This window comes from Lactuca virosa, chromosome 9, assembly GCF_052849685.1.
Source record: "Lactuca virosa cultivar CGN04683 chromosome 9, Lactuca_virosa_CGN04683_v6, whole genome shotgun sequence".
Taxonomy (NCBI): Eukaryota; Viridiplantae; Streptophyta; class Magnoliopsida; order Asterales; family Asteraceae; genus Lactuca; species Lactuca virosa.
In genome coordinates, this window is record NC_136434.1 from 95,519,862 (window position 1) to 95,543,106 (window position 23,245).

A 23,245-nucleotide genomic window follows, 5' to 3' on the forward strand; every position below is an offset into this window, starting at 1 on the left:
TTCATTAGGATTATATGGATACAAACCATAGGAAAGAATTAAGTGGACTATTGGATAATGATAAATCTTAATATTTTAAAGTACTAAGCTACTACAAAATCTTTAGAGCATTAGTTTAAGCGAACTAGGAATTGTAAGGATTTCTAGGCTTAAACTTGAATTGCTAAGTAATGATGGTACGATGTGTGCCTAATATACTTTAGGTTGAATACCTTACTTGCTATAGTTTGCACTAGCATACTTTAAGGGAGATGCCTTATATGCTAATATGTGCTAAAAGATAAATAAAATACCCGAAAGCGCGAGCACGACTTGGAGATACATGGTGTCACTCTTTCGAAGCATCCATGTGTCGATAGAACTGTTTCTGTTTCTTCTATTCCATCGGCATGAAACTTTTCAAGGTGATAAAGAAACTTACGATAGTTGACATCGATAAACAGTCAAAGGATATCGTAAAATAAAATCTATCAAGTGATACCGTAAATAGTGTATTAATACCTAGAGAGTGGTGTTGTACATTCAAACTATGTTTGATGAAATAATAACACCTTTGGAGGAATGTTGTGTGTTCAAAGTACATTCGGACGAGATGAATGTTTTGGTGTAATCCATGAAGTTGTTCCACCGCTAACCAGATTGAAGCAGTGATTGCTTACAGAGTTAGAAGAACTGAATATGGTGATAAATACTTCGACAATATGGAAATTGATGTTGTGCAAGATTCAGAAGAATTCAATGAAGATCAAAGGAAAGGCTAACAAAGTTTTCAGACTCAACAGGCCAAGACCTTGCCTATCATTGTGATGTAATATGTAGTTCGAGTAGTATGGTAAGAGTTGATATGTAACCCTATACAAGATGCTTAGACTTAGTATTTAATAATACTGAGTGACAATTGACTTCTATCACATCCTTATGAAGTTCCATAGTGTGTTAAGCCAACTATAACATACTTAATTAGGATGGTGAAATGAGTCATTTAGTTAGGTTGAATGACTTACTAGTCAGAGTAAGGTAGAGGATATAGTTGAAGAATAAATACATTCATAGTATTGTATGAGAAGAGACGTTGTTGTTAGGAATGACAGGGAACCAAGTCGAAGCTAGTAGAAAATGTTGAGATGCAGTTCAAATGCTGACTTCCTAGGATAGATTCCTATGAAGTAGACTTAAAAGATACACCTATGAGAAGAAAATTTTCACATATAAAGGAATGACGATGTCATGAAAGGATAATGAAATGAATAAATGTGCATGGTGACTTGCATGAGTTAGAAGATGATACATATAGTTGGAGATTGTTTGTCTCCACACTACTAGAGTATATCCTGGTATAGTGTGTCTTGCAGAGTAGACACTACTTGAGAAAGAATTTATATGAAGAATTTGGAAGTGAAATTACTATCGACCTAGGAAAAATATTAGGATATGCTAGATCGAGCTTATGCGTAAAAGAATTCTAGAAGGTGAATTTCAGAAATCCAAGATATGTTTGATAGAAACGTGAAATCCCTAGTTGAGTCTAGGAGAAATTGTTGTATGTACTTGTCTGAACACACTCAGGTGTGAAAAGTTGCTTTGTGAAAACTTTTCAATGGTGACTTGGAAAACTGCGAGACAATACTTGGGACGAGTATGAGTAGGTGTGAATAGTAAGAGAGGCCTATACTACTGGAAGCACAGGACTCACACTTGGATCAGGGAAAGTCACAAGGTTACCAAGAAGCTAGTAATTGATTCCGTTTTTGTTCAAGTATGTCATTACTTTCGTTTCGGTGATGACTAAGAAAATGATTTTCGTTCAGACCTTAGTGGTCGTAAAGAATCGAGTCTGACTAATATAGATCTGCGAAGTGAATTGATTGGTTCAAAGAACCATGTCTTGTGTAGCGACGAAACTTCAGTCGGAAGATTGAAGAAGGAGATGGTCGAGGTAGTCGATAAAAGTATAACAACCTTCATTAAAGGATTAAGCAACCATTAGCTAGAAATGCTACTAGTTATGAAGATATTATATCACATTAGAACATGAAGGAAAGTTTCTTCTATGACAGTGTTTGACTAATAGAAATAAGAGTATGAATCGTTGTGTGTCTTTTGCGTTATGAAATCAAAGGTCATTAGAATATGACCATTCGAATTGTTGTTGTAGCAAAAGTGAATACCTTATCTTAGGTTGAGTCTATAACCCAAATTCATGAAGGAGTAAGAGTCTGTTGGATTAGGTGTCTAAGCCCATAACTATAATTGGTATATACTTGAACAGATAGCAGCACAGTCCTTTTGGGTTGCCCTCAAACCTAGCAACTGGACAAGGAAATTATGAAAGGAGAGATATTGATTTATTATAAGATTAATAAATTAATATAAATGATTTATTAATATGTTAAAAGATTAATATATTAATTAGAAATCATAAGGTTTAATTAATAGTTAGCCAGAAATTAATTAGAATTAATTTGTGGTTAATTGTATTAATTATAAAGTGCATGGAGTAGTTTGCAATTATCAAATAGTTGAGTGGAAGGCTCCAGAACCTCCTTGGAAGGAGGTGGACGAAATCTATAGGGGAAACCCTAAGGATTTCGTCCAAGGGGCTTGGATAAGACCTTTGGATTAGCTTAGGCCCCAAGCAAAGGAGTATTAGGGTTTTTCCTAAACCCTAGATCCCTCAGCTATATAAGGAGCCTCCCAGATCCAAAATTCGGTCACTCCTTCCCTTGTGAAACCCTAGGGCCGATTTTTGCATACCCTACTCTCTCTCCTTCTAGTTTCCTTCTTGCTAGCTTTTGGGTGTGATTCCATTAGAGGCATTACATTTGTGGTGCTAGACTTCGAAGAAGATCAATATCAAAGGAATATCAATTGTTTGCTATAACAATTGAAAGGTATGTAACTCTAAAACCCTAGGTTGTTAATTTCGAAAATAGCCTCTCTCCTTAGGGTTCTTGTTTTGCAATTCAAAGTTATATGTTCAATAGTTAAAACATAGATCCAAAGTAGGTTGCATGTGAACTTAGGAATTGTTTTTTTAGTTTATCTGTTTCACATAAAACCCATCAGAGTCTGCAATGAGAATTGATTTTTCTTTAACGCAGAGATTAGGACCGAAGGCCCAATAGAGAATGAAGAGCGAATGCAGATTTGAGCACCACCATCAATTAAGAAGTTTGAAGAAGTTTGACAATCGTTTAGTTAAAGGCCGTATATTTCAGATTACTATAGAGGAGGCACATGAGGACCCGAATGTTGTGACTGATTCATTTCTCGTCAACTCTAGACCTGCTCACATCTTATTTGATTCTAATGCCTCAGATTCTTTTGTGTCTCATGAAATTACACATTCTTTTCAAATTGCTTGTTATACATTCGCCCAGTCATTTCATGTAGATACCGCGGGAAGTGTATCACTACTTGCTGATTAAGTCTATAGAGATTGTGTCATAGAAATTGAAGGTTATAATTTTCTTGCTAACCTGATTTCTATCTCCTTACCCAACTTTGAAATTATTCTCGGCATGAATTGGTTGTTAAAAGAACCGTACGGAACTCTTGTGTTACGAAAAGAAGGTACGCATCCCTATCAAAGGGAATGATTCTATTTTATGTCTTCGGTAAACAAAGACTTAAAATCTTAAAAAAAATAATCTCTTTCCTAAAAAAAAACTTGTAAACTTATATCAAAGGAGTATTCTACTTATCTAGCCTATACAGTTGATATCTCAAAAGAGTGGAAGAAAACTGTAAATGATGTTCCCTTTGTTAACGAATATCCTGATGTTTTCCCCGATGATTTGCCTGGACTTCCCCTGGATAGGCAAATAGAATTCTGAACTGGATTTATGTCTAGTGCTGCTCCAATTGCCAAAGACTGCTAGACAGAATGATAGCATTTGGGTAATTGTCGACCGACTAACTAAGAGTGCACATTTTCTTGCCATGCATGAAACAGCTCCAATGGAGAAATACGCACAAGTATACTTGGATGAAACTGTTGCAAGACATGGTGTGCCGCTAAAGATTCCTTCCAATCGTGATAGTAGCTTCACTTCTCATTCTTGGGCAAGCATGCAATGTGAGTTGAGATCTCGTGTCACTCTCAGCACAATTTATTATCCCCAAACAGATGGTCAGACGGAGAGAACAATCCAAACAGTAGAAAATATACTGAAGGTATATGAAGTAATTTATGGTCATAAATGTCATACTTCATTATGTTGGCGTGTTGTAGGACAGAAATTCCTTGGTACTCCTGAAATGATTCAAGACACCATTGACAAGATTCAAATTGTACAAGAAAGAATGAAAGCGGCCCAGGATCGACAAAATTCCTATGCAGTAAACAGAAGACGATCCATAGAGCTCCAGGTGCGTGAATTCGTAATGCTGAAGGTATCTCCACGGAAAGACATTATGCGATTTGAGAAGAAAGGAAAATTGAGTCCTAAATTGTTGGACCTTTCAAAATCATCCAGAGAATTGGTAAGCAAGCATACCGTTTGAAATTGCCAGAAGATTTAGCAGATATTCATGATGTGCTTCATGTGAGTTATCTGCGTAAATGTTTAAGCATATATGATTAAATAGTCCCGTTATCCGAGGTGAAACTAGATAATAAATTAAGATATGTAAAAGAGCCTGAATAGATCGTAAACGAAAGAACGGTTAAATTGCGTAATAAAGAAGTGGAATTGGTGCTTTTCAAGTGGAAATCGAGGCCCAAATTATACTTGGGAAAATAAGAATGAGATAAGGGCGAAATATCCCCATTTGTTTAAAACGTTGTGATTTCGGGGACGAAATCCTCAAAAGGTGGAGGTATTTGTAACATACACGTTCAGTTATCGTGTTTTGTTAATTTTAAAATGAATATTATTAAATAATATATGGATTTGAGCAATGAGTTCTAACAAGATAGTTTTATGAGAATTCAAGTAAAACTATGTTTAGAATCATTCAGAAAAGTATTGGAAGTCTTATGAGATTCCAATCAAAAGTCAAATATTGAAATTAACGAAAATGTAAAATTAAGTTGGAAATAAGTAAAAATAATGTTATTGAAAGTTGTAAATTATCTCGTTAGAAACGTTTAGGCAAAAACCTCATCGAAATCTGAGTTATAACGAAAAAGTTATGACTTGTTGAAGTTTCGCGACAGAACCGGCACGACGCCATACGACGTAAAAAGTGAGTTTTCGATAAACTACTTTTTAGCCTTTGTGATCTAGATGAAAGTCGTAGTATTCGTTAAACCGGGAATTTTCATAAAAAGAACGTCCAAATCTGACTTCATATGAGGAAGTTATGATTTTTCTAAGATTCGGCATAGCAGTACACAGCCCGAAACTCGAAATAAAGATCGAGTGAATTTTTAGCCGACACAACCTAAACGAGAATTGAAGATCTCGTTAATATTAATACAACGGTAAAAAGACAGACGAAAACGGACGTCGGATGAAGATGTTATGAATTTTTAACGGACTTTTCCTGTCCCGACCCGTTAAAAATATAACATTAGAAATAAAGTCAAAATTTTCCGACGGAGTCTAAACGAAAGTTGTAGAGCATAATTTCACCTACGTGTGAATATAAAGAACGTCAAAAACGGAGTTTGTATGCGAAAGTTACGAATTTTTGAAGTTTTATGGCACAAATTACGAGGCTGGCCGGAGAAGTACGCCGAGCGTACTTCGTACGTACGCCCAGCGTACTACGAAGACACGTATCAGCCACCAAGAACCTTCACATAATGGACGCATGTCCTAGCTCAGCCACGTCTGAGGCCCGGGTTCCGATCAGAAGACACGTCTCGTACGCCCAGCGTACCGAAGTTACGCTCAGCGTAGAACACCGCCACGCAGTACGCCCAACGTACCGGAGATTTACACGCTGCGTAATGCGAACTCTCGGCCCCCTATAAATAGCAATCGAAGGTAACCGATTTTTGTTTACAATTTTCGCTTCTCTTACCCTATGCTTTCTTTTAAGTTGCAATAAATACCCCTAACCCTAAAATACTATCCTATCATCATAAGCAAGTCTCGAAGATCCCGAGAAAATGATACTTTCAAGTTGAAACTCTACCCACGCAAGGCCCGGTTTCAATTAAAATCCCTGGTTTTGTCAAACAAAGTCATTTTTAGAGGTGAAATGCTGCCCAAATTACCATATTATGAATCGGTTATTTCATGGTGAGTTCAATATAGGGACAATTATATGTTATGTGTTATATGTACAATGTGCTTTCCCGTGTTATTATGATAATGGAGTTATACCTTTGACTAGAAGTGAATGAGTAAGCATCACTTTGGTACTGGTATGTAGCCTTTGACCATGAAGTGAATGAGTAAGCATTCACTTTGGCATTGGCAGAAGGTTAAGTAGGGTTGAAAGCCTGTAAATGCTAGCCAAAATGTTTATTCAGAAATCGTTTATTTTTCCATGCCACATGGGCTGGAGTCTTATTGATGTATATCAAGTTGAAATTGTTATGTCTCATTGATTGTAAATCTTTGAATCAGATTATTCGTTGATATGGAAAGCATGTCACATGATTCACATATGCCTTTGTTGATCTTTGTCCCCCTTTGCTTCTGTCATGTTGATATATATATGGCATAACGTTATATTGTAACTATTATTGAACTCACTAAGAGTCACCACTTACCCCTCTCGGTGTTTAATTATTGCAGGTGATAAGCATCCAGTATAGTTATGTACTATTATAAGATGTAGAATAGATAATATTATAGCTTTTGTATCTAGTGTATAAATTCCTGGGAAGTTATGTAATATATATAAAACTTTGTAAAAATCTTAATAGTCGGTTTGTATCCAGTCTTTTGTAATTAAACTATCAATGTAAAATATTGTTTATGAATATGCATGTAGCATGTTTTGGGGTAGTAATATTGTAAAGGTATTAGAGAAATAGTGGGTCTTTCATTGTGGTTTGGGGTTGTTGGGTTTTCTACGCATCAAATACACTCTAAAACTAGGTAGCGGAAAAATCAAAACAACGATATACCTAAGTGTACATGCAACCTATGGATCTATGGCTTCATGCTAATTACATCAACCCTAGAAAACTAAAACATAAGTAAGAAAACATACCTCTTATGTAGCCCTTGATCTCCATGCTTGAGATCTTGAACCTCCATGAAGTTGCTTGGATGAAAGGATCCAAACCAGAATCCCTCTAATGGTATCACACCCAATGACACCAAAGAGTGGAATAAAAATAACTAGGAGAAGGGTCAATTTCACAAACCCAAAGGGGTTAGAAATCGTCCCTAAGAGGGGGAGGAAGAAGGGATGGCGAAACTTCAAGCCAAGGTGCAAGGAGGAATCAAATCCCTAAGGCCCTATTTATAGCCTTGGATGCCTCCTAGGGTTTAGTAATCCTTCCCATGTGGAATGGAGGCCTAACCACGAAATTTCACTCCTTTCCCATGTGGGATGGAGTGATTTTCATCCAACCCTAATTCCATAAGGTTCTGGAACATTCCTGATTAACCAACTATCGATTAATGAACATTCAACCCTTTAATTAATTAAACTGTTAATTAATTCCCAAAATATATTTCCAATTAGTTTCTAATTAATTATTAACCATAATAATTAATAAACCAATTTCTCCTTTATTTATTCTACTCAATTTGGGTCTTGAGGGCAACCCAAAAGGACCCTGCTATTATTAGAAATATTAGCAATAGTTAATGACCTTGGACACTATTCCAACAGTCACCCACTTGGACAAGTCATCAACTATACGAGGACTAATATTTCTCCAATAATCAACAGAGAGTTAGTCATCCAATGCAACTACCGAACTCTTGATCTAGTCAATATTCAACCCTTAGATAAGTGATCAACTATCCCTTCGTTCTATGATATCTGTATGAATTCGAGACATGGATAATGGTCAATCTCAAGAATTCAAGATTATGTTTCCCGATATAGATTTGTGACGACTGCATCTGACTACTAAATTGAACACATCAATTCCAGTCAGGGCTCGGCCAAGCACTTTAGATGTCGGCACCAAATCATCGAGGGGCCCAAAGATATCGCTTCTCCTATTAAGGCAGAAGGAACGAATAAACTTTGACTACATAGTTTTTGTCTATTTCATCATGTCACACATGGACATACCCTTTATAACTACCAGTTACGGTTAGCGTTGGAGTAGACCAATGCATAACAGAATCATAGAGCAAAACCCCGCATGCATGTAGGTTTGAAGAATAGAAGATATTATCGTCTTAGAATTACTCGTGACTGAATCCATGAAGTAATCTCTAAGCGTGGGTTGGTCCAATACTTAAATCTCTATTAAGCACTCATGAGTGTTAGCGCAATCTCTTTGCTATGTACAATCGATATGGACAATCCACTAATACTCATGACAGTCTTGAATCACTACTTACTTCCAAGAGTATGACCGACTGTGGACGTTTGAGTAAATTAATACTCGGGAAGTGGGTTCCAAACATGCAAAAGTGAGAACGCAGTGATAGGCTAATTGAAATGACCGAAATCCATCATATATTAAGATCACCACTTAATAATCGCCAAATCAAATTAAAACTTATACTGCTTAAAGTTCTCGGGTTTTAAAACAAACCAAACTAAGAGTGTTTAAGCCAATTCATTTGCAAATCTAATGCCTCTCGACTTTTTCTGACTGTTAGACATGGTCAATGACATCGGCTTATGGAATGGGTCGACAAGATTATATTTCGATATGAATCATTGACTATGATGTCTTTACATTTGACTCACTATCAAATGTGTTGGTACTTACTGAGTATGTTTCATGTGAGCTCGTGAGACTTGGGATCCATACTCGAGGTAAGTTCACCCAAAGTCACAAGAAACTTCATAAGGACCATCAATGATTGAATTTCAACAAAGATGTCACTAATGAATCGCTTTCAGTCACATTGTCCACTAACCAACTGCAATATACTCTAAGTATGTTAAATCCACTATGGTGTATTACATGGTACTCTTTCAAGCTAATATATCACCATTCAGTAAAAGCACGAATTCCGACTGCGAATGGAATTGCCTTTATTAGTGCGGAACTTAGCATCAATGTCACTCTTACAATGATCTCTTCCATACTATCAAGATCATCTCTTCTATCCTCCAAGGTCACTTAAGAATGTTCTTGATCTTGATTCATTGATTCTTGCCAAATTGATCTAATCAAAATTGTCATGCTCAAGGCATACGAGTCATTGGATCAAGTACATGTCATGGCATTTATGATCGATCCCATAGCAGAAGCATGTGGGACACGACTCATTTGCTTTAGCTCAATAGTAGAACTAGGACATTAGCATTGCTCAATGTCATGCCAGCCTAAACTCCTTTTTGAGTTCTGCATGTCGAGTTTCCTCAACATTCAATGTACTTTGGCTTAATCCAATGAATCACTTTGATCTATCTCCATAGATCCTTATTATGCACGTGTCTTGTATCTCCCATGTATATCATAGCGAAACAGTTCTCATACCAAGCCAAGCTTTTACACCTGCTAAGTTAGAATATAGTTTCCTATAAATCGTACATTGTCTATGTACAATACAAGGGTGACTACAGTGCTCCCACTAGCACTGACATATATATGGCTTATCTATGTTTCTCGAAATTCAAACTCCTTGAACTTTTCTCATTGAAACAAAGATTCCAATTACTCCCACTAGCTTTGACATATGTATGGCTCATCTTTATTTCTCGAAATTCATACACTTTGAACTTTCTCATTGAAATAATGATCCATCTTGCGAGATGCTTATTTCGGTCCATAAATGAACTTGTTAAGCTTACACATCTTTCAAAACCTATCTTGGTTTAATTATGTGTTTGTTCCTATCCATGATTGTCTCTGCTTGAAGATCCGCTTGCACCTAAGGGTTAAGGTCAAGTGCTAGGTCTACCAAATAACAACATACATGGATTGAATCTCGCTTTCCAATTCCTCTTTCTATATTGTTGCCTTTAGGGCCTACCATAGCTTCCGATAGCTGGTACACTCTGATTGCTATCTACCAGTGACTCAAATACCTTAGCAATATAAACTCTTATATAACTAGGTCCATGACGTCTTCTATCAGATCTATAAGGAAAAATGGAAATATGTCAGTTTCCTTAATAGCTCTTTCAATTCCAAATTGAATGTTATGTCCAACTTTAGGCTCTTCGTTGGTTGGATCTCGAATCTTATCAAGATCAATGTGGCTCCCACTAGCCCTTTTGGAAATCAGCTCCCTCTCTCGGAAGACTGCCCTTTGAGCAACATACATTTTGTTCTCATGAGGATTGTTAAACAATTATCCAAAATGATTGATAGGTTCTCCAACGAGATAACACATCTCTATTCAATGTCCCAGATTGTCGAGCGCTTCAACGACGAGCGTAAGCCTCATAATCGTAGACTTACATATATGGAAGTGAGGATAGAATCCCATTTCACATATCATAGAGTGTTTCAGGAACCTACTTAGTTGGCACAAGACCAAAGGACTTCTTGTAACACTATTCATGGTACAATCCACGATTTGTTAGCAAATACAGTGCGACTCATCTAGTACAAAATCAATGAACGATTTGTTTCTCTATCCAACTAACACTTCCTAGTGGCAGTGTTTTGGGAGGAGACAGATCATGAAACTCTTTCACAATTACTTAGATGATCGATAAAGTTTGCACTGAGATTCTCACTATGAGTGTCTCATCCTATTGCCCAATTGATTCTCAACTTCACTTTATGAGAGCTCTGAACACCTGAAAAGTTTCAGACTCACATTCATACGAAGTTGGTATCACCATGTATTGCGATTAATCTGAACGGTCCATTAGTGTAAACTAATTCCAACAGATACTCACATCAACCAGTGAAACATTCATCATCTATCTTGATAAACAAGATTTGCATTTATCATGAGACTCGAGGTCACATGATATCCAAAATCCGATCCAACTGGATACTTGGTAATGCATTTCTCGTTTATGTATCCAAGACTACGATTCCACAAATACATTTCACCCAAAACTTTGGATGTATTTGAATCAGTACATATTGTGGTCATTCTGAACGATCCATTAGTTGAACTAACATCAACAGATATTCACAATAATACACCTTATTTAAATGTTCGAATCAATTTTGAACGATTGCTACTATACTAGCTTCATAGATTTCATGACTTTCTTTTAACATGTTAGAATGCTCTACATTTAAATAAGTCAGAACTATCTCATGAATTATAGTATAAAAAATTTTAGTTATATTACCATAGACTAAACTCTTGAGGAGAATTGTCATTTGATCCCATGAATGTAGCAAGGGCTTGGCATTCATGATCAAATTATCTTCTCCATGTTCTAGTCTTCTTACTTCATTTTAGTAACTGCACATTCTTGCAAATGTCAGTACTAATCCTCAGTAAAATACTCAAGGTTTAGAAGTAATGTTTTGATGGCATTATAAATTCATATATTTTTTTGAATAACAAACATGAAAGAACTAGTTATCTTTTGATCCAATGGAAGGTAGCACGGGCTCGTGATCCATGATCAAATTTAACTTCTTCATGTTCCAGTCCTTTCACCTCAAATATACATTTGGGCAAGTTTGATTTCTTAGTCCTTTTATTGTTATGGAAACGAGCAACTATCAGAACATGTCTTAGAATAAGCCTTCCTTTGTCCTAGGTATTAGGGCCTAGATTAGGTATACCCACACTAATCGCCTTTTAAACCGTGTGCAATTGGCTTTCTTCTTCTTGACACTTCTATTAATGATAGTAAAATATGGGAGTGTTTTGAAGTTTGAGTTTCTATGACTGCCATTTTAATTCCAAAAGGAAACTTTAACATGCTCCACAACTCCTTCATGGTCATTCCAAGTTGTTCATATCAAAATCAAAATGAATTGATTATATGTACATGTCAGCTAGTCGATTAATCCTAGTCAACTCCTAACTCAAGGAAATTCCATTTTACTTCAATATGTCATTTTACAACGTACATTTGACAATTGCTCTTTCTAACACTTTAGAATGCAATGTTTGAAGTAACCAAGGAATAGCTTTAACAAAGGCATGATCTTTCTTTTCGTTTATGAGAACTACTCCCAAACTACGAATTTGACAAGATTGATCATCCTCATAGCTAATCATTTCAAAGGTTTTATAGCAGTATATTTTAGTGGATAAGGTTATAGACATCATTCAATAACAAATTCCATTATAGTTTGTTTTACTTATCCTTAGAAAATAATCACCCTAAATAAAATTATTTTATAAGGCTAGGATCCATATTTGGCTCCATGATGTGTAAAGGGATGCCGTAAACACACCATAAAGTTATTTAGGTAGGCAAAGCCCTTTGCCAATTTCGATCACCACGAAATTCCTAGATCTTTGAGATTCATTGACTATCAATGGCATGTTAATCTCGAATTATGTTCATCTCAAATTCAATGACGGGGTCGCCGCGGATCATTGAACAGATGGTGAATCGACCATACAAAACCGCATGGTCCCCGGCTCAAGTTACGCTTGAGATTCGCGAGTTCCACATCATTCTCTACTTATACTCTCCAATTGACATGCCGGTTAACCACGCGAGCTCCATCAACAAGTTATAAAGAGAATATGCAACTTTTATGGATAACATAAAATTCACATTAAATAGATTGAGAATTAACCTTGCAAAATCGCATGGTCCCCGACTCTTGCGAGTTCCATATCATTCTCAACTATACCCTATATTGATGTGCCGGTTAACCACACGAGCTCCATCAACAGAATATAAAGAGAATGTGCAATTTTCATGGATAATATAAACTCACATTCTATTAATAAAACGGGATTTTGTTTTATACTTGTATTTAAAATACTTTTAGATTGACCATTATCACTATCGAACCCTTTCGGTAACTCCATTCACAAAATGCAATTGGGCGGTGAGGGTGGTAAGCGCGAAGCATATTAAAAACCGACCTCATTAGGAATCAAAGAGACCTCCTTAAACCCCTACATTAGAACGGGTGAGCCTAGTCGATGTAAGACTGACAATGTCAATATTTAAACACGCGAGGGCGCATGTTGTAACTTTCTTATACATATAATAGACATAATTCTAATATATATATAAATATAAGGGGTAAATTTAAAACTCTTTAAATTTAGTTGTCTATTATTAATTCTAATTAATTGCGAGGACGCAATGTAACAATTAATAAATCAGAAGGGGGTAATATTCAAATTTATAAATCTCTTTTATAAATATTATTAAATATTTAAATTCACTATTTAAATAATAGATAAATATTCAAATTCAAATAAACACATAAATATTCAAATTCAAATAAACATATTTAAACAATATTTATCTATTAATAAATATTCAAATTCAAATAAACACATAAATATTCAAATTCAAATAAACATATTTAAACAATATTTATCTATTAATAAATATTCAAATTCAAATAAAACATTTAAATAATATTTATCAATTTCCAGATTTAAAACATTTTAAAATTTGGTAATTATCCATATTTGATAAAGCTTCATATTTGAAAAATGGAAAAAATCTGAAAACCCTAATTCTGCTGAGCTCACGTCGTGAGCTCTAAGCTCTCACGTCGTGAGCTGCGACTAAGGTATTATCAATTACGAATTTTTCAATAATCCTTCTACCATTCAATTTCAAACAAAGTTTTACAGAAAACATGGATCTAGGGTGAACATAACCATGAACCAATGGCTCTGATACCACTGTTGGGTTTTCTACGCATCAAATACACTCTAAAACTAGGTAGCGGAAAAATCGAAACAACGATATACCTAAGTGTACATGCAACCTATGGATCTATGGCTTCATGCTAATTACATCAACCCTAGAAAACTAAAACATAAGTAAGAAAACATACCTCTTATGTAGCCCTTGATCTCCATGCTTGAGATCTTGAACCTCCATAAAGTTGCTTGGATGAAAGGATCCAAACCAGAATCCCTCTAATGGTATCACACCCAATGACACCAAAGAGTGGAATAAAAATAACTAGGAGAAGGGTCAATTTCACAAACCCAAAGGGGTTAGAAATCGTCCCTAAGAGGGGGAGGAAGAAGGGATGGCGAAACTTCAAGCCAAGGTGCAAGGAGGAATGAAATCCCTAAGGCCCTATTTATAGCCTTGGATGCCTCCTAGGGTTTAGTACTCCTTCCCATGTGGAATGGAGGCCTAACCACGAAATTTCACTCCTTTCCCATGTGGGATGGAGTGATTTTCATCCAACCCTAATTCCATAAGGTTCTGGAACATTCCTGATTAACCAACTATCGATTAATGAACATTCAACCCTTTAATTAATTAAACTGTTAATTAATTCCCAAAATATATTTCCAAAATATATTTCCAATTAGTTTCTAATTAATTATTAACCATAATAATTAATAAACCAATTTCTCCTTTATTTATTCTACTCAATTTGGGTCTTGAGGGCAACCCAAAAGGACCCTGCTATTATTAGAAATATTAGCAATAGTTAATGACCTTGGACACTATTCCAACAGGGGTAATCTACGCTCTTGGTCCCTATTTTTTCTTTTTTTGAAATCAGACGGTCCCTAAAATGTAATACTGTTGCGCGTGTGTAACATCATGTTTTGAAAAATTTCTTATTTCGGGAATAGTGATGTTTCAGACTTCTTTTATAAATTTAGGATTTAATTTTGGAAGTTTTTAAGGCAAAGGATTGTTGTTAGGATTGTAGAGCTTCTCATTACCTTTCCGTGGATATAAAGATCATCGAAAACGGAGTTGGGATGCAAAAGGTATGACGATCAGAAGATAGGTTGGTTGGGGCTTGTCGAGTACGTTGGGCGTACAAGGGATGTACACTGGGTGTACTTGGCTGGAGTAATCGTGAAGGCTCCTTCGCGTACGTTGGGCGTCCTAAATGTACGTTAGGCATACGCGAATCAGTCTCAAACCCTAATTTAGGGTCTTGGACCCTATTTAAAGGCCTTAACTCATTCTCAAGCCCTCTTATCTTCAACCTCCATCCCATTTAACCCTAAATTTGAATCCCTATCCCCATATGGAAGGATGTTGAGCATTGGAATGATTTTGGTGGAGTTTTGGAGCCTTTGGAAGAATAGGAACACCTTGGAGAAGTGTTAGTTGTCTTGGAGCTTGTAGATCCATGCCTTTTCCTTCTTGATCTAGCTTTTGTAGGTATAAAGTTTTAATCTTGATGACTTTCTCTTGTAGATCTATTTTGGGTGGTAATTTGTCATGTTTTGGTCCCATGATTGTGGTTCTTGTGAGTAGAAGTTACTCTAGAACCTTTAAGCCTAATATTTGGTCCTTGTTGAGGTCATTAAGTCATAAAGTTTGGATCTTGAGGGGTATTATTCTTTCATGCAAGAATTAGTGACCTTTTTATGAAGTTATGAAGCTTGGATTATGGTTTGGACCCCCATTAAGTCATGCAAAGTCATAAATTCAGGAACTTTATGACTTAAGACATCCTTTAGAGATTAGATCTGTGTTTGGACGTTTTGGTCTTATGCATTAAGTGCTTAATGTGAGTTTTGGCCATCTCGTGAGTACATTGGGCATACATATACGTACTCTCAGCATAATGCATGGATTTCCTGTTTAGCCGTTGTGATGGGTTGTACATTGTGCTTCATTAGACAGTACGTGGGGCGTACTCCTGAAATCTTCTTTTTGGGCCTTTTGGGCCGTGGGTCTTTCGGGAGTTGGGCCATGAGTTGTTGGGTTAGATTTGGAGAAGGGTAAAATGGTCTTTTACCCATTGGAGGGATAGATTATGGATTGGACCTTGGAATTTGGGAAATTGCTTTAATTATTGATTATTGATAGTCTGGTTGTGTTTAGTGTGAGGATCCCGGTAGCAGCATTGCTGTAACACCCGGTTTCGAATTTGCTTCATTATTCGGGGTTGTGGCCCAATCATCAGTTATCATAAGGATTAGGGCCTTGGGAAAGAAAGGATTTGGTCCTTTTTTGATGAGGGTTTTAAAGTCTAAGTAATCTGAGTGTTCGATGGTGTTTCGGAGCCCAAGGGTATAACTGTAATTTGTTAGTTTGGGCCTTTATGAGTTTTGGGTTCTTGTTCATGAAGTTTTAAGGCAAGGGTGAGTTGTTAGAAGTGTAGGGCTTCTCATCACCTTTCTGAGGATATAAAGTTCGTTGGAAACGGACTTAGGACGAAGGAGTTAAGGTCGAATGAAGTTTGAGAGTCTTGGAGGGAAATCTAGTACACGGAGCGTACTAGATGTGTACGCGGGGCGTACTGGGTATGATGGTCGCAGGTGGTCTTTAAGTACGCCAGGCGTACTAAGGGGTACGCGGCGCGTACTCCCTTCGGGCATGAAACCAAAATTTTTGGTCCTTGACCCTATTTAAACCTCATTTCTTTCATAAGCCTCGTCTTTTATCAGCCTCTAAGCCTCCTAAACCCTAGAAGTCGACCCTTAGCTTTATCTTGGAGCTTTTAATCCATTTTGAAGGATCTTGGAGCATTTTTGTGCACTTTGAAGAGCTTGGATCTTATTGAAGAATCACCATCTGGAGGGGAGAATGTAGATCCAGAAGTTTTCCATCTTTTGCAATCTATTGAAGGTAAAAAGCTTTGATCTTGTCATTTCTTTGGTTAGATCTTATATTGGGTTTGATTATCGTCTTTTTTAGCCTCTTTTGGTTGGTCCTTGTGAGCTAAGGTTGTTTCAGAGGCTTGATCTTGTAGATCTTGACGTTTTAAGTGTTCCAAAGGCAAAAAAAAAATGTAATCTTTATGGTTTATTTGGACTCATGCATGTGTGAAGACCTTTCATTATGCTCTTTTGAGCTCTAGAGTCCCATTAAGCCATGCATGCAAGTGAAGTTGCCAACTTTACGTGATAAGTCATCTATGTGAATAAGATCTGAGAGTTTGGAGCAAGGACTTAAGTAATTAAGTGCTTTTTGGAGTGGTTGGGGTTCAGAGGAGTACGCTAGGTGTACCCATCTGGTACGCTGCGCGTATTGGCCCCAAAGGGTATATGTTGGGCGTACTAGCTGAGTACGCGGGGCGTACTCAACCAGGTTGAGTTTTCTTGAATCGTTGACCTTTTGGACATTTGACCGTTGACCAGAAGTTTGACCAGGATTGACTTTTGGATATTTGGGCGTTTTAGGGTAATGAGCCTTCTCATGTTAGGTCCATGATGGGTTTGGGCCCAATTTGGATAATTGGGCCATATTTGGGCCTTAGATGCTTATTTTGGATTTTGGGCCTTTGGTCATCTAGTTTGGGCCTTGGCCTTGGGCCAAGCTTGAGGAAGGGTAAAAATGTCTTTTACCCTAATTTGGACTCACAATGTGAGTCAGGAGCTAGATGTTAATGGGTTGTCATTTGTGGTATTTGATAGCGCACAGATTTTAGCGGATCTGCATTCAGAGATTATTCGTGTGATCAGCTGTTGACGGGGTGTTATATTGATATTGGCAATTCGGGGATCTGTCAGCCAGCAGCTAGGGATCGTCTCTTTGATTTGGAAGTGCGAGGTGAGTTGTCCTCACTGTACTTGCGGGTCGAAGGCACCAATGCCGACCCATTGGATTGATATCCTATTACGCATGCTATTGTATTGTTATGATCTGTTAGATTGGTATCCTGGTAGATAGGATGTTGCTATGATTTTATGATATGTTAGATCGGTATCCTGGTAGATAGGATGTTGCTATGATTTTATGATATGTTAGATCGGTATCCTGGTAGATAGGATGTTGCTATGCTTAGTGATCTGTAGATCTGTTTGATTGGTTGTAGACTGTTATATGACTATCTGTTATATGTGCATATGTTTGGTCGGTGGCTGAGGCTTCACTGTTTTGTGCGTAAGCCAACATGCCTGGGCATTCCAACCCGATGGTTGAATCGGCCCGAGGGTATTACATACTGATGATGATTGAACCCATAGTATGTTGGCATTCCAACCCGATGGTTGATTGGACCCGTAGTATGTTGGCATTCCAACCCGATGGTTGAGGGCCTGGGGTATTCCAACCCGAGGGTTGATTGGACCCATAGTATGTTGTTTGTTGTGCCTTGGGGGAAACTCACTAAGCTTTGTGCTTACAGTTTTTGGTTTATGGTTTCAGGTATTTCAGAGATTCGTGGCAAGGCGAAGGCGTGACCGTACACATCCTGATTTTATGTCATTGATCTTGGGAGGCACTAATTTTCAGATAATGTTTTGCGAACGCTATTTTTGTAAACATTTTATTAGTGAAAGGATCGTTTTGAAAAGTTTAAAATTTGTTGAAAATTTGTTGAAAATTTTGGAATGTTACAATCACGTGTGTTTCGGTTATCTTCGATTGAGGTGAGTCTCCTCCCAGTGTTTGGCGGGTCGAAGGCACCAATTCCGGCCCATTGATTATTGTTTTTTGTATGCTAGTTGTCTGTGTGACTCTTGCATGTGTTGTATGTGTGTCGGACGGGCGGGGCCCGATGCCAGGTGGGGCCTGATGGGTGTGTTGGGCGGAGACCATTGCATGTTACTGACATATCAATACCGGGTGGGGCCTGATGAATATCGGGCAAGACCAGATGCCGGGCGGGGCCTGATGGATTACGGGCAGGGCCCGATGTATGCCTGTCTGTATGTATGTATGGTATGTGGTATTTGGGAACTCACTAGGCTTTATGCTTATAGTTTTATGGTTATGGTTTCAAGTACTTCCAGTTCGATAGGGAAGGACCCGACTTGATCGCAATGCATCCACTTATGCTTCCGCACTTTTTGATTTTGGGAATTATACTATGATATTTATTTTACTTCGATGTACTTCTGATTGGTTGACAGCATACAAATTTAGTCACTAATTTTTTTATATGATCTATCATTGAACTCGTTCAAAAAATATCAATGTGACTGGCAAAATCCGCTATATATGGTCATATTAGTATTTTTTGAACAATTTAAAAAAAAAATTGAATGGTCGAACGCGTACAAAAGAAATATTCAACGAGTGAAAGTATAAAATTGTAAAAGTTGATTACATTTTCGAGTAATTATCCCTTTAATTAATGTTTATTAGGACTTTGAAAAATATTGTTTTATTGATGGAGACGAGAGACAATGCATATAATATCAAAGGGACCAGTGCATATATATTAATTTGCACTTTCACACAAAACTGAAATTTGTTTAGTCGATTTGGACGTGACCAAGCCTAATTTCACTTCTCTTGCCCCTTTCCCTTGACTTAGCGAGACAGAATGCATGACACTAATTTTCTAGTAACAATGTATTAAGTTTAAGTTTGTATAATAATTTTTAAGATGTGAACATGAAGAAATAAATAACATTCATGCATGACACTATTGCAATATCTAAATCAAACAATCATACACGATAACAACACTCGATGATATGTCATATGTACCTCTGGGGCATTAAATCCACTCTCGTTGGTAGGACTTGGAAGACACACTAGCAGGGCCCATATGGCTGAGTCTTCAGAAATTTAGGGACATAATATATCAAACAGTAAATTTCAATGTATAGTGACATGTAATAATTAACAGAGATTTTCTAGATTCTCATCATTTAGGGCTATTAGTAACAGCCAAGATCAGTGAATAAGGATTTTTAAAGTTTTATTATTATAATTATTATTATTCTGTGAAAGGTTGATATTGTTTACGGTTATTTATGGTGTGTTTGGAAAACGAGAAATGACAGTCATTTCAACAAAATTCGTGTTCCTTCTTCGAAATTGGCGGACAATGTTCTCTCAATGGTTTTTGGTTGGATTAAACATAGGGGGAAGTTCGGGGTTTGTAATTGGGCGGATATGATTTGTTGCCCATTTAATATTTTGTAATTTTGTGTGTTTTGTTCTTTCTTTTGTCTGGTCTTGTTGCTTTTTAGGTTGTGGTTTTTTAATAAAATTTCGCCGTCTAAAAAAAAGTTAATATATTCAAAATGCCCATCATTCACATAAACAAGATTTGAAGGGAAGAATGTTTGTATCGTGAGCAACCCTAATCGCAGAAGTGATGCGAATTTCACTGCATCGATGTTTCAGAGTATATTTTGTTGAATAAGGGAGAAGATATAGGATGGATCAATGCTAAGTTAAAGTATAATTTATTGCTACCTCTAATCTTCCTATTTATTTCTTGTTAGATTCTTGTTAGTTCAATAAGTTTTGTCCAAAAATGACCCGAGTTCATTAAAGTGAAACGGAACTTAATTGAAGCATACTACGCAAGCAATGTTGCTTTGGATTTGTTAGAGCATCTCCTATACGATAGGTTAAAAAACTTTATCATTTCACTGTTTAATTATATTGACATCTAATTAAACTGTTTCTTCAATGATTAAATTTTTTTATGACTTTTTTCATTAATTAAAATAGTTTATCCTTATCTATCTAAAATGTTATATAAACCCCTCTCGTTTAACTAATTGTTTTTTAAACACGTCGTATTTTAATATAAACATTCACTCAAGTACAAACGATTAAGATATATATATATATATATATATATATATATATATATATATATATATAAAGTAAACATTTTTCCTTTCACCATATTCATTTGAAACTCCCACGAGACATTTTTACTCAAACCATATTCATTTGAAACCCCCTATTTGAATTTGAATATCATTCAAAAGTCTCTTAATAATGATTAACCATTCAAAGGTTTTATAACTTATATAATATGTTTAATAAACAAGTAATAGATAGTCTACTATAAAAGGTCAATCTATTTGAGTAGACACACAAATACCAATTATATATAAAATTCACAAAGAAAACAAGTTTAAAGGTTTTTGTGTTGGTTGAGGGCTTTGGACCATTTTTTGAGCTATGTTATTATGTTAAAGTTTTTAATTTGTAAGTTTGTTATATAATTATTTTTTTTTTCTTTGTTTAAGTATTCTTTTAAAACAATCATTGTATGTTGTGGTTGAAATTTTAGTGTAAACTAGATTGAATTTATGTTATCAATCATATGTTATTGAATGTGATATAGATAATATTTAATTAAATATTGTATATATGTTTGTATGTTTGTGTTGCTTCAAAAGAATAATTAATTAAAATCGTGGATATGTCATATTATCCATGTAAGTCTCTTTTAAAATAGAAATTGTCTATCTTATCACTTATTATAGTATATGTTTAACATTTTAAGTATTATAATAATTGTTTTTTAAAAGTTTCTTTCACTTATTAATAATAATAAGTGGTTTTAAAATTAATTAACAGTAGTTATAAATAATAAAATCAAATTATAAAAATCATGGATATGTCATATTATCTATTCAAGTCTCTTTTGAAATGCAAATTGACAATCTTATCACTTTATTATTAACTGTATGTTTCATATTTGAATAATAATATTAAGTGTTTCTTAAAAGTCTTCTTTAACTTAATAATAATAATAATAATAATAATAATAATAAGTGGTTTAAAATTAATGAACAATCTTTTTAAATGATAATAACATCAAATTATAAATTACATAACGTTAGCTACAAATAAATTGTATTTTAAATGAACATCATTAATGAATCTAGAAAATAACTGCATAAGTAAAAATTTAAATTAATCAATTATAATAATTGCTAAAAATAATACTAAATAGATAATTATATTTATAAATTAGTGTAAAAATATTATGTCAAAGTTAATGTCAATAATATAACCATTATAAACATATCTTTTTCAATATTCTAACAATATATTTTTAACCCGCACCGCGTAACGCACGAGAATTCGCCTGCTATATATATATATATATATATATATATATATATATATATATATATATATATATATATATATATATATATATATATATGTGTGTTCAATCGAGAACATTTCTTATCGCGATAACATTTGAGAACAAATTTTGACCACACAAATTTTTTTTAAATTAAAATAATCAAATAATATTAATATAAATCAAAAAATAAGTAAAAACAAAAAATTAAAAAACCTACTAACCAACACCACTCACCACCCAAACAATACCATCCACCACCACTACCCGTCATCGCCACCCACCTCCACCACCCATCACCACCACCCCCACCCACCACCTAACATCATTACCACCATCCTCCATCGCCAACCATGACCATCATCCACCACCACCACCACCGCCCGCCACCACCAACCCCACCCGCCACCATCACCACCACTCGCCACCACAACCACAACCCGCTCACCCACCACTATCCACCTCCATCACCCATCACTACCACTCACCCACCACTATGACCACCAACTGCCACTAACACCACTCACCACCCATCACCACTACCCACCACCACCGACCACCACCACCCGCCGCCATCACCCTCACCCACCACTCACCATCATCATCACCACCCACTAGAACCACCACCCACCCACCTCTACCACCTATCGCTACTACCTAGCCACTACCCATCATTATGACCACTACTCGCCACTACCACCACCCATCACCACCACCCACCACCACCCATCACCACCACTTGCCACCACCACTCGCTCCCCATCACACCCACCTACCACCCACCAAAACCATCACCCGCCCACCTCCACCATCCATCACTACCACCCACCCACTACCCACCATAATGACCACCACCTGTCATTACCACCAACCACTACCCATCACCACCACTCGCCTCCACCACCTACCTCCACCACCCCCATCACCACCGACCACCCGCCTCTACCACCCATCACAACCACCCACCTCCACCACCCCACCACCACCAAGCATCACCACCGACCACCGACCACCGACCATCACCCATCACCACTATCCACCTTCACCACCCATCAAGACCACTCGCCACCACCACCCCACCAATCACTCACTAAAACCATCATACACAATCACCACCCTCACCACCAACCACCACCCACCCACCCACCACTACCACCTATCAGCTTCACCCGTCTCCACCACCCATCACCACTGCTCGCCACCGCCACCTTCCATCCACTATAATCACCACCCTACATGTCACGCCCACCACCATCACCACCTACCACCTACCACCACCAAACATCACTACATACCACCACCACTCGTGTTTATCTGTATATAATCACATGTGATTATTTGTATTTAATCACATATGATTTATATGGACAATATTCTTTTTTGTGTATATAAATCATG